The sequence below is a fragment of the Schistocerca serialis genome, chromosome 5, assembly GCF_023864345.2.
Source record: "Schistocerca serialis cubense isolate TAMUIC-IGC-003099 chromosome 5, iqSchSeri2.2, whole genome shotgun sequence".
NCBI lineage: Eukaryota > Metazoa > Arthropoda > Insecta > Orthoptera > Acrididae > Schistocerca > Schistocerca serialis.
The window spans coordinates 537,057,564-537,069,569 of record NC_064642.1 but is presented as its reverse complement, the minus strand read 5'-3'; positions in this window follow the sequence as shown (position 1 = coordinate 537,069,569).

Here is a 12,006-nt window from a genome sequence, read left to right as displayed (position 1 = left end):
GGGGATGTCAGTGACGGAAACGACAGTTCTCAGTGTGATGAGCAAAAGGGTAGTGATCTTGACAACCTTCGGCGAAGCCCAGGAATGGGCTAATCTTAATACATATAAAGTTGAGAATATGTATGTATGTTTTGGGACTGCCCCCATGCCCTTGGACTGGAAGTGACAAAATTTGGCACACAGACTGCTGGCCATGACAGGATCAACACAGGAGGGATTTATAATGTTCTAGCAGTAATAATTACAGAGAAACAGACTTGTGACGTTTTTATGCCCCTGCTGTATAGGTTGCCCCGCATGACAAGTGTGTTGTGTGATAATATGAGAGTTGCCCAGAAAGTAATGCACCGCATTTTCTTTCCTCAGCTGAAAACTATGCTACGAATGCGACACGTTACGTATATATTATTTGAAGTCTCGTGAGTGAGTGCGCCAAGTTTCCGTCACTTCCGACAGCTAGCGTAGCTGCAGGACAGTTTCAAAATGGCGTCTGTAGGTGATGTAAGTTACAGGCAACATGCCATCATTGAATTTCTCAATGCAGAGAAAGAAACTGTGGGAAATATTCACAAACGCTTGTGCAAAATCTATGGAGAATCTGCTGTCGACAGAAGTGCTGTTAGTCGCTTGGCACAGAGGGCGAGGTCATCAGAAGGCGGTTCGGCGGAGCTCCATGATATGCAGCGGTCGGGGAGACCATCCACAGCTGTCACACCTGTCATGTTGCAGTGGACTTCCACTTGTTTGGGCCATTAAAGGATGCCATTCGTGGAAGACATTGTGAGGACGATGAAGAGGTGATTCAACAGTGAATCACTGGCTCCCCCACCAGGACAAGGGTTGGTACCAACAGGGCATACATGCCCGTGTTTCGTGCTGGAGGAAGGTCATGGAACGTATAACCCTCATACCTCTCCTGCTAATTAGGCTTTTCCATATGACTGTGTACCTAAAGTCCCTAATCTGTGGGGAAAGGGCATCTACTCCTAAGAATAATGCAAAACCGAGAGAAGTAGATGAAGTTATAACCGAATCATCACTGCTCAATACTTTAGCAATGACAATTAGAAACAAAGTTTGATTAACTTTATATATCTTTATTACATAAACTAGGTTTTAATTAACAGTAGTTAGTAGAAAATTTGGAAAAAAAAGGTTTTCAAAGTTTTGATTAATGAAAAGAACCAACGGTCGCCAGTTCTTCTCCGGAACAACAATAATTAAATTGAAACTGAACTTTATACTCGTAAGCAATCTTTCTTAAGAATAGTTATTGGCGTCATAATGTGGGAACAGCACCTAACGCACGCTTTCAAGTACTTCACACCACACATGTCACGGTAATCAAATAATAATCAAATAGCAAACACATACAAAATATTATATGAATTTTCAAAGATCAATTAAAGTAGGATTGTTTACTAGCTGTGGACTGAAACTTTTTGTTACGTTACTCACCATAATACTGGCTGTCGTAATTGTAGCAACCAGAAAGGTTGTTTGAATTTACTCATTGGTAAGGGCTGTCATTTACCTAGCATTACCTCTGATATTTCTTTGTAATAAAACTTATAAATAATGCCACAAACTATAAATTATAACTGTGCTTTGACAATGAAATTAGTGTCCAAGTTACTGTCCAAGTTACATAAAGTTTTACTACTAATTTTTTCTAATGAAATGTACTGTATTTTTAGCAAATGAATTAATACTGGCTTTTGCATCATTGTATTTCTGACATTATTCATACTACAGCCAAAGATTTATTTATTACATAGTTGTCCAATAGTTGTAAAAATTATGTTTTGATGATCTAATCAATTAATGTTCACTACATTTTCAGTTCATTTTCTGATTAGCTCGGTTCATACAAAGGGACAGGATGGATACTACTTGGGTGATGACTTAGGAAAATTATTTACGCGACAACGTCCACAAAAACAATGTTATTTAAGCAATAAAATTCCAACTACGCTGGTCAGCCTATTACATTCTAGTTATAAAAAGAATAGATCTTACTTCACTTTATGATGCCGTTGATTTGTCGAGTGTCTTCATTAGCGGTAAAATTGGGCACAACTTGATCTTCTTGCCGTACCATAGCCAATAACAAGAGCCCACAGTACTCTTGATGATATGCTGCATTTATACTGTGCCCAATAAATGCCATAGCTTGCCTATATTAAACATCCAACCATTTCAGTTTTCACTGCTCCTTACTTCGGAAACAGACTTTTTATCTCCGCACTTTGGCATAGCCACACTGGCGAATACACACAACCAACGACACCAATCGTCCCCTTGTGCCTCCGAACTGCTACTTTTTTGGTGCGCTTGCACGCCCAGCGATAATGTATTTACAATTTATTGCAGTCTTCGATAGTACCTTTTCCCTGACAAGGCCAGCGTGTCTATTTACAAAATGTTAACATTCCATGTGTAATTTCTTTCGTAAATAACAAATAGCGTTTGTAACTTGGCAACATATTTACAAGAATAATATTCAGCACAACTAATAAAACAAACTTCACAAAATACGTAGAAAATGTATGGTCATCCATAGAGTTGTGGTGTTATAAATGACATGGAGATTACGTGGAAAAATAAGGTGTGTAGATAAAACACCATTCTTTCGTGTGTGTAATTCTCATTATGTTCAATAAAGAACTGTTGAAGAAGAAAAATGCATTGCATTACTTTCTTGGCAACCATTTTAGTATCCACCTGCATTATCGACCTGCTTTGAAGGGCAGTCTACACGTCAGGCCCCTTATGGGCAACTGGGTAGACAATCTGCAATATGAAGATGTATTGCCTCCCGCTGGGTGCATGCCTATCCATTCCTGGCCTTCTGCAGACAAGCAGACAACTGTGTCTCATATCTGGGTGATGACCATCAGGTCATCACAGCGAGTGCATTACATGCACTGTGATTAGGCACCCAAATTGTGTCCCATGTCGTGAGATCACTGGATATATGCCAGGCACTTAGCGCAGGTATGTACTGCTGTAATGGGGTGCATACCGACTAAGCATGGTGGGTTATTCTTCGTAAGCACATCCAGTAGCACAGGAAAAACTTTTTAGTAGATGTACTACTGATGGAATTTTAAGTGCAAGGACATACTAGACTTGCTGTTGCCAGATCTGGTATTAATGCTGAACTACTGCATGGAGGAAAGAAAAGACCACATTTTGCATTATGTATAAAATTGGATATATCACACTGTGATGCCCCATTGTCAGTATATGCAAGTGCAGCTGGCAGGCTAATGTGCTACGTGCATTTTCATTAACAGTCTGTTATGATTGCATCATGGCACACAAAAATGCAGGCAAGGCATTCAACAAAATGCTGCAAGACATCCACAGCAACAAGATCATCATGGGTGGGGCAGTGTTACTAATGTGTGGGGATTTCCACCAGATTTTCCAGTTACTGCCATGGTGACACCTGCAGATGTGATTACTACATACATAAAATATTCCCCATTGTCGATGTATGTGCACACGTTGCTATTACAGACAAACATGACAGGAGGTCAATGAGACAGCTCTGCACAAGCATTTACATAACATCTGTTTGCGTTGTGGAAAGAACGTATAATGTCTAGGCTGCAACCCTGAGGGAAGGTTAACAGTACCATACAAGCTATATAATGTTGTAAAACATCTGAAGAGCTCATGCCCTGTATATATCCTAATACTTTGTCCTGTTACCAACATATTGATTGATTCTGTGTAAGGGCCATCCTGTCTTCCATATCAACACAATATCTGTGATATATAGTGAAATCTTGGACACGATGCCTACTAATGTAACCTATTAGATGTCTGTAGACATGCCAGCTGATGACGACAGTATGGTGCAATTCCTAATGGAATTCCTACAGTTGCTGACACTGCCTGACATGCAACCACTCTGGTTGGTGCATGTGTTATGTTACTGCAAAATCTAAATGCAGTAAACCTTTACAATGGAACATGGTTGAGCATGTTGGGGATGTTACCTAATGTGATGGAAGCAACCGCAACCATCATAACAGGTGAGGGTGCTGGTGAATCAGTATACAAACCTCACATATCCTTTATTCTATAGGACATACCCCTGCCATTTCACAGACTGCGGATCCCCATACTACTGGCGTTTGCCATTTCAATAAATAAAGCACAGGGCAAACCATGGAGATACGTGGCATCAGCCTTAAAACATCCAGGTTTGCACATGGCCAGTTGTACATAGCTTGTAACAGTGAGCTTACCCAGAAATTTATGCATCGTGGCACATGGGAACAGTACACCTAATATTGTATATTAGGTCTGCATTTCATACCTATATCGGCTTCTAACAATCGCTGGTTGTTGGTGAAGCGCAACTGGGATATTGAGGGGGGAGGAGGAGATTGACAGATAGGGAGGTGAGGAATGGGCAGAGAGGGGAGAGATGAGTTAGCCCTTGAGATGGCACATTGTATGTGACATGTATGTACACAGGCAAAGCTACGGGGAAGGGCTAGTATATACTCTGTGCAACAGAATTAAAGGATAGCTTTTTCTAAACCCCATAATTGTGTCCCATTCTGCTACATAGGTTTGAAATTAGGCTCAAAGGTGCCTACAGCCTTCCTCTGCACCACTGTGCAGAAGCATAGTGCAGAAGCACCTGTGATGTCACTCTCTGGTTCGTTGATGCTTCAAAAAACAAGGTGTCTACACTTGTGGGAAAAAGGCAAGGAGCTCAGAAGTTCATTTGACGTGTAAAGTGGTATAAAGAGCATCACTGAAAACACCCTTTCCGTTGAGGCGTTGATTCCCACACATTTCGTGCTCTAAAACGACAGTTCGAAGTGTGATGAACTAAATGACGACGTTCTTGGCAGCCTTTGGCGTTATTAACAGCTGCCTTCTCGACGGACATCATGAGACTGCAACCCACTGAACGTGATTTCACCTGTTTTTCCAGCGAATGCGACTGTAAATTTTGCTCTGCTGTACAGGATGGAACCACTAGGGACCATTCAAGCCCACTTGACAAAATTTTAACATGATTCAAAGCAGCAGAGCGTCCTATGCTTTTTCAGTGGTCCTGTTTCACGCTCTCCTGTGACTTGATCACAGAGAGATGTGACACTGGCACATGGGAGAATAAAACGGCAAAGGGTCGCTCTAAGATGCCACAGTTGGCAAAACCCTCAGTGGGATCCACACACATTTACTGAGAATTTCAAAAATGTTACCTTTACAGGAAAACTTGTCAAGTAGCATGAGGTTCCTGCAGATAGGCAATCATTTGATACATCTCCAAGTCCAGTTGCAAGCCAGCAGGTGCCTAGAAGAACTTCACAACATATGTCAATGTCGCAAACCTCCGTGATCGCGCCACAGGAGGGCGTGAAATAGGAGCACTGAAGAAGAATAAGGACGCTTTTCGGCTTCAGATCATGTTCAAATTTCGTCGAATGATTTTGAACGGTCCCTAGTAGTTCCACCCTGTACACCAGAGCAAAAATTGCGGTCGCACTGCACTCCAAAGTGGTGAGATCACGTTTAGAGGGGTTGTAGTCCTGAGATGTCCATCGATAAGGGGTGAATCGCCCAGGGGTGTCAACAGTGCCAAAGGTTGTAAAAAATGTCGTCCTTTTGCTCAACGCACTGCAAACTGTCGTTTTAGACTGGGAACTCAAATAGGAATACCTGTAAAGACGGTGATGTTATTTTTGAGGACCACTATTGAGAAAATTTAGAGAACTGGCATTTGAAGCTTACTACAGAATGAATCTGTTGCCTCCAACATACATTCCGCGTAAGGACCATAAAGATAAGATACGAAAAATAAAGCTCATTCAGAGGCAAATAGACACTTGTTTAGTGAGTGGGACAGGAAAGGAGGGGACTAGTAGTGGTATAGGATACCCTCCACGTGCCATAAAGTGGATTGCGGAGTATTAATGTAGATGTAGATGGAGAAATGTGTGGGAATCAACGTATCAAGGAAAGGAGTGTTTTCATTGATGCCCTTTATGCCGCCCCCTGAGGCTCGTACATGTCAATTCTAAGCAGCAGTGCATCTGACAACATTTCCTCGCCCACCCGTAATAAAACTGTGTGATTTCTACCCCAGGCATCGTGGTTGTGACATCCATCACAAAGGCTTCAAAGAAGGTGTGAAATGTGGTGACCTTCCCTTTGTGTGACATGTCTATGGTGTTGGGCAAACTTGTGGCGAAATTTGGTGGCAAAGTGACATCCTTAACCCACTTTACACATCACATGAGCTTCTGTGCTCTGGCTTTTTTCCACAAGTGTTGACACCCTGCTGTTTGAAGCACTATAGAGCCTGAGCATGATTACACAGTCCACCATGCTTTTGCACCATTACAGAGGATGTTTGTAGGCACCTTGGAGACAAATTTCAGGCTTATGCAGTGGAATGAGAGATAATTACAGAGTTTCAAAATAGTGGACCAGTAATTCTGTTTTACAGTATAATTAAAGTAACATGTAAGTATGTATGCCTAGATCGATTTCAGGAAAGTTTGGCACAGAAACAGCAAACTTCATGAGTATCAGCACCAAGGAGTTTATAACATCCTAGCTCAAACAGGAGAGGAGATATGAGCGAAAACATGTTTTTTTTCTACACCTGCTGTATACGCTGTGCTGCATCACTGGTGTGTTGTGTGGGAATAATATCGGCATGCCTTATCAAGCTGCTCTGCATGGCAGCCGACTCGTCAGGGCAAGAAATGCCGTATAGGCTGGCCTGCATGACTTTTTTGGTTTGTTGGCGTAGCATTGGTTTGTTTTATTGACTTTTCTTGCAGATGGCTAAACCTGCGTAATGGCATGGCTGGAGACAGGTTGAGATGGATGTATGGAGGGGATACAGAGAGGGGTGAGGAGAACGTACATAGAGAGAGGGATGAGGAGATGGTCGAGAGAGGGAGGATGAGGGAGAGATACAGGAGGGAGGTGGAATTGGCAGTGGAGTAACGGGAAGTGGGAGATGAATTGATAGCAGGGGAGAAAGACGTGGTCAGAGAGAGGGGGAGAACGAGATAGATGGAGAGAGGTGGGAGGATGAGGAGGACAGAGGGGGGAAGAGATGGTCACAAAGAATGGGAGAGGCTGGAGGGGGGCAGGGGGGAAGCGTGTGTAATAAATGTGTCGAATGCATGCAGGAGTGAACCCACGTGGAAAAGGGTAGCAAATAGATGACCTTAAGGAAAACGTAAGGTGCTCCATGAGATTATTCATAGATGGTGCTGTCGCAATGCCAGTAAAGTATAGGGAAATGCAGGAAAGCCTGCAGAAGGTCGATACTTGGTGCAGTCATTGGCAGTAGACCATAAACACAAACAGTCTTTATGTACTGCGCATAAATGGGGGTAATTCCTAGTTGTTGTAGGCTCCTATGATTGTACTACTGCCAAAAAATCACTGGAAACAGTACAATCCATTGAATGTATTGGAATATACGTATAGAAAGATTTAAAGTGGAAAGATCGCACGCAACTCATTGTAGGAATGGCAGATACCAGACAGAGACCCATTCCAAGAATCTTTGAGTTTTGTTGTCCGCCTACGAAGGGGATGACTTTCAAAACCCTCTTTCGATGGTTTCTTGAGTGTTAGTTGGCAGTCTTCCATCCTTACTAGATAAGACACACAGAGAAAATAGAAAATAATCAAACGAGAGCAGCATGTTTCGTCACAGGTTCGTTTCGTAAGTATGAAAATGTGACAAGCTGCTAATCCACCAACAGTGGCAGACGCTACAAGAGAGGCGTTGCTCCAGCTGGGTTTACCGCAAAGTTCTCAGAACCTACATTCGTATAAGAATAAAGCTACATAGGGTGGTCAAAAAATGTCTGAAAAGCTTTTCGGTATGTTGTAGGGCAAGCTGTACTGAGACATAAATGATAAGAAAAAAATTCGATACGTTACACCGTTTACGACTCATTTAGTCTTGAAATTAGCCAATCGGGGCGTTGTGCGTTAACATTCAAGCGACCTTCCAGGTGTGGTGTTGCCATACAAATACTTTGTTTAGTTAGCTGAAACTAGAATTTGCGCGCACTCGATCTGATTAGCTAACTTCAATGCTAAATACTCGGAAACGGGGCAACGTATCGAATTTTTTTTCTTAACTTTTATGTCTGAATAGAGCCTGCCCTGCAACATCCAGGCAAGCGTTTCAGACATTTTCTGACTACCTCGTTCATTGCCTGGTATAACGCATATTTCGTGAAAAGACCATCAAGGTAAAGTTAGACTGATCTGAGTCAATCGGAGACCTACCAACAATTGTTGTTTCCACGAAACACATGAGACTGGAACGGAAAGATGTGGAAATAACAATGTTACACAAAGTACGCTTGTGGGATATAGACGTGGATGCAACTTAGTAGGTGTGTGGGTGGGTGGTCAGCGCTGTCTTTGCCTCTTATGTGCAATGTGTCATTTTCTTTACTTTTCTGTAATCTCAATTTCAGAGCCAAAAAGCACATTGGGGCGAATAAATGTGCTGGATACAGAATACGCGGGAGTAATACGCTGTCCTTTTGCTTCGGTTAAGTCACGCATCATTATTATAGAATGAGTATTAGGAGTATAATGGAAGATAGAAACACCATGACCGTAAATCAGAGCGGAACTAAAGTCCCGAAAGCGTGAAATTAGGGTGTAAAAAATTCCTGTGCGGATTTCAGAATACTATATAGTGTTGCAGAACGAATCCTTTGAAAGGAGTTTTCAGCAACAAGAAAAATTGTGGAGGTCATTACTGTGCCGAAACTAAGTTTTTTTGGAGGTACGTTTTCGCCAACTCGTTCAAAGTTACCGAGGACCTGGGATCAAGTCCCCATCCGGCCATCGAGATTTATAAAATCTTGTTAAAATCGTGCTTCACAGCGGTCATGAAAGACTTTTTTTGTAAATAATTTTTCATGGTTAATGCTACATATCAAAAATTTTGTATTCACCATGAAAAATTGTAAAAGTCCTGCCAGAAGATGGCTTAAAGGTAGGAACTATTTGGTTTGGGTTTTCTGTGGTTTTCCTAAATCTCGTAAGGCAAATGCTAAGACGACTGCTCTGCCTGGGATACTGACGTTTGCCGTTCCTCGTCCTTCCCCAACCTGGGCTGTGAACCGTCTCTAACGACGGGAGATTAAACACGAATCTCACTTTTCGTTGGAAATTTGATTCAGTTTCTTTGTAAAAATATGAATAATTTTTGACCATACTTTGGACTTTGCGTGAGTAGAACAGTAGTTTTCTCACTGTACTTCTTCTTATTTGCTCAGTTTAGTGGAAGAAAAATATTCCAACCTGCAGACTTGCTTTCATCTCGACCATGAACGCTCTGGTTGTTGTTGTAGTCCCATAGTGCTCAGAGCCATTTGAACCATTTGAACGTCTCCTCCCCCCCCCCCCCCATCATCTGTCCAGGTTCCCCCCGTCAGCCCTCGGCTGTGGTATGTCATATTTGTGCCAACTTTTTAGTGCAGTGTTCAAGTGAATGTTCAGTGTTGTTCGTCTTTCCAAAGTGTTACGAACAGAAATCATGGGTGTGAATTTTATATCTCTTGCGAACAGAAATGAGACTGTCGCCGTGTTTTTTAATTGTCTGTCTATTATTTTACCTGTCTGCTTCATATGTATTTTATTAGCATCATCAACCCTTTGTTCTATTTTTTAAGTTCCACGATTTTCCGCCACGTTACCATTTAAGTCTCCGATTTTATCGCCTGTTTTTATTATTTATTATCTTCATCTTTTTAAAACAAATTCTCTATGCTGAAAAGCGGCATACTAAGATGCTGCCAGCCCGCCCCCTTCGGGGCGAATCGAAACTCAATAAAGAAAATAAATAAATAAAATAAAATAAAACTCGGTGTGTCCGACCCTCATTACTCCGGATTATTTATTTACTTATATATTTATACAGTAACTGTTTAATATTTGATACTCCGGAGGTAACGACGGCAACAATCGTCCACAAAAATTGTTAAATTTAAATTCGTCTCACTGCCGTTCAAGGATCTATTGCAATTACATCATAGTGAAAGAACGTGGTTGTGTTTGTGGACAAAAAGCTAAATGCACTGTATGGGATGGATAAAGGGGAAGTGTTGAAAAACGATTTCATTGATGCATTTGCATATATTCCAGCATGTTCAGACATAGTTATTATTGACAAATTACTGTCTACGAAGTATGATCCTTTAAATTTGTGTAAGAATGATCTATGCATTTCCATTCCTGTCGAACATACGAGCCCGTGGACGCTTCATAGAAGCCTTTGAGATAAAAATTAGCAAAGTTAGGCGAAAAAATTGAATATAAAACTATGCGAATGATCTGACGAGGTGAAAGGTTCCATAATATCTTACTCAAGTTAAATTCATTTTCCAAATCATTAGCACCTCACGCTTCCGGTGCATTTAGTAAATCATGCCGGAATAAAGAGAGAGCAGCTGAGTGTGCCTGTATCAGCTTCAGCTTCACACATTTTCTACAACAACGTCGTTTTTGTAGTTAGTTTACATGTGTATACACGTATGTGGATTCATTAAGTACCTGTGTTTCATTTACCTTCCATAACTGTGTTTATGATGTTTTGGTGTTGTTTTCCTATATTGCTTTACCGTTCTTCCTCTATTTGTATGACACAGTGAGGGAATGCGTCTGGCTCTGAGCACTATGGGACTTAACATCTGTGGTCATCAGTCCCCTAAAACTTAGAACTTCTTAAACTTAACTAACCTAAGGACATCACAGACATCCATGCCCGAGGCAGGATTCGAACCTGCGACCGTAGTGATCGCGCGGTTCCAGAATGTAGCGCCTAGAACCGCTCAGCCACACCGGCCGGCAATCCGTCGGTGTATAGTGTTTTCAAAGTGTTTGGCTGTGAGTGTAGTTTCTGTCTGCTGCTGTGGGAAATTAGCGGACTCTTGTGTAGGCTTGGAGTAAGGCAAAGAGATTTGGCACCTTCTGGTCGAAGTGCTACTGTATTTAAGTTGGCGTAGTCCGGAAAAGGTATATCTGGCCAGTTTCGCTACCTGTCCGCAACCCGATTTTGTTAGCGTGCTAGGCACTCGTCCCTGGGATCTTGGTGAGTTAGCCTGCTCGTCAGAGTTCGTCTACAGTAGCTTTAATATGGTAGCTGAGATTGTGTAAGTACCAGCGTATCTGGAGTATTATTAATCCATTTTTTTCAGATGTTCAGATGTGTGTGAATTCCTAAGGGACCAAACTGCTGAGGTCATCCCTAGATTTACACACTACTGTAACTTAACTTATACTAAGAACAGTACACGCACCCATGCCCGAGGGAGGACTCGAACTTTCGGCGGGAGGGGCCGCGCAACCTGTGACATGGCGCCTCAAACCGAGCGGCCACTCCGCGCGGCTCCATTTCTTTGACAGGCTTAGGTCTTGGTAATCATGTGGTATAGTTTATTCAACATAGTGAATGCTGAGAGTTTTGCCATTGTTCCATTTTTATGGTTAGTTGTTCTGTTCAGTCAGCTTAGGAGTGTGGAAGAGTGGTGAACGAACTGTGCTTGGTTTCGGCTAGTACTCTTGTTTGCTCATTGTGAATGTCAGTGTGTTTCTTGCTATATAATTCTTCCTTTTTCCATTAGTTCTATTTTATTCTGCAATTTCTATCTATTTTACCTTTGCTGTTGGATTCCACGTTTCGTGTGTATTTTAGAGAGCCTTGAGTTCTGTGAGTTTGTCTTCTTTTATCATTACTTTGCAGTAATTTCCTTACGGGTACAAATCTCTCTCGGGAATAATAAATTTTTCAGGAATATTCATGTTTTCTCATGGTCTTGCTTTGTTAAACTTGGATCACGAGCTTGAAAAAGAATGAGTTTTCAGCTCCACCTTCAGTTCCTTTCCCTACTGGTAGGTTTCTAATTAAATTCAATTCGTGTGTGTGTTATTTCTGATTTGTATTTTTGACGTTCGCAACTTTCCGTGATTCTTTTC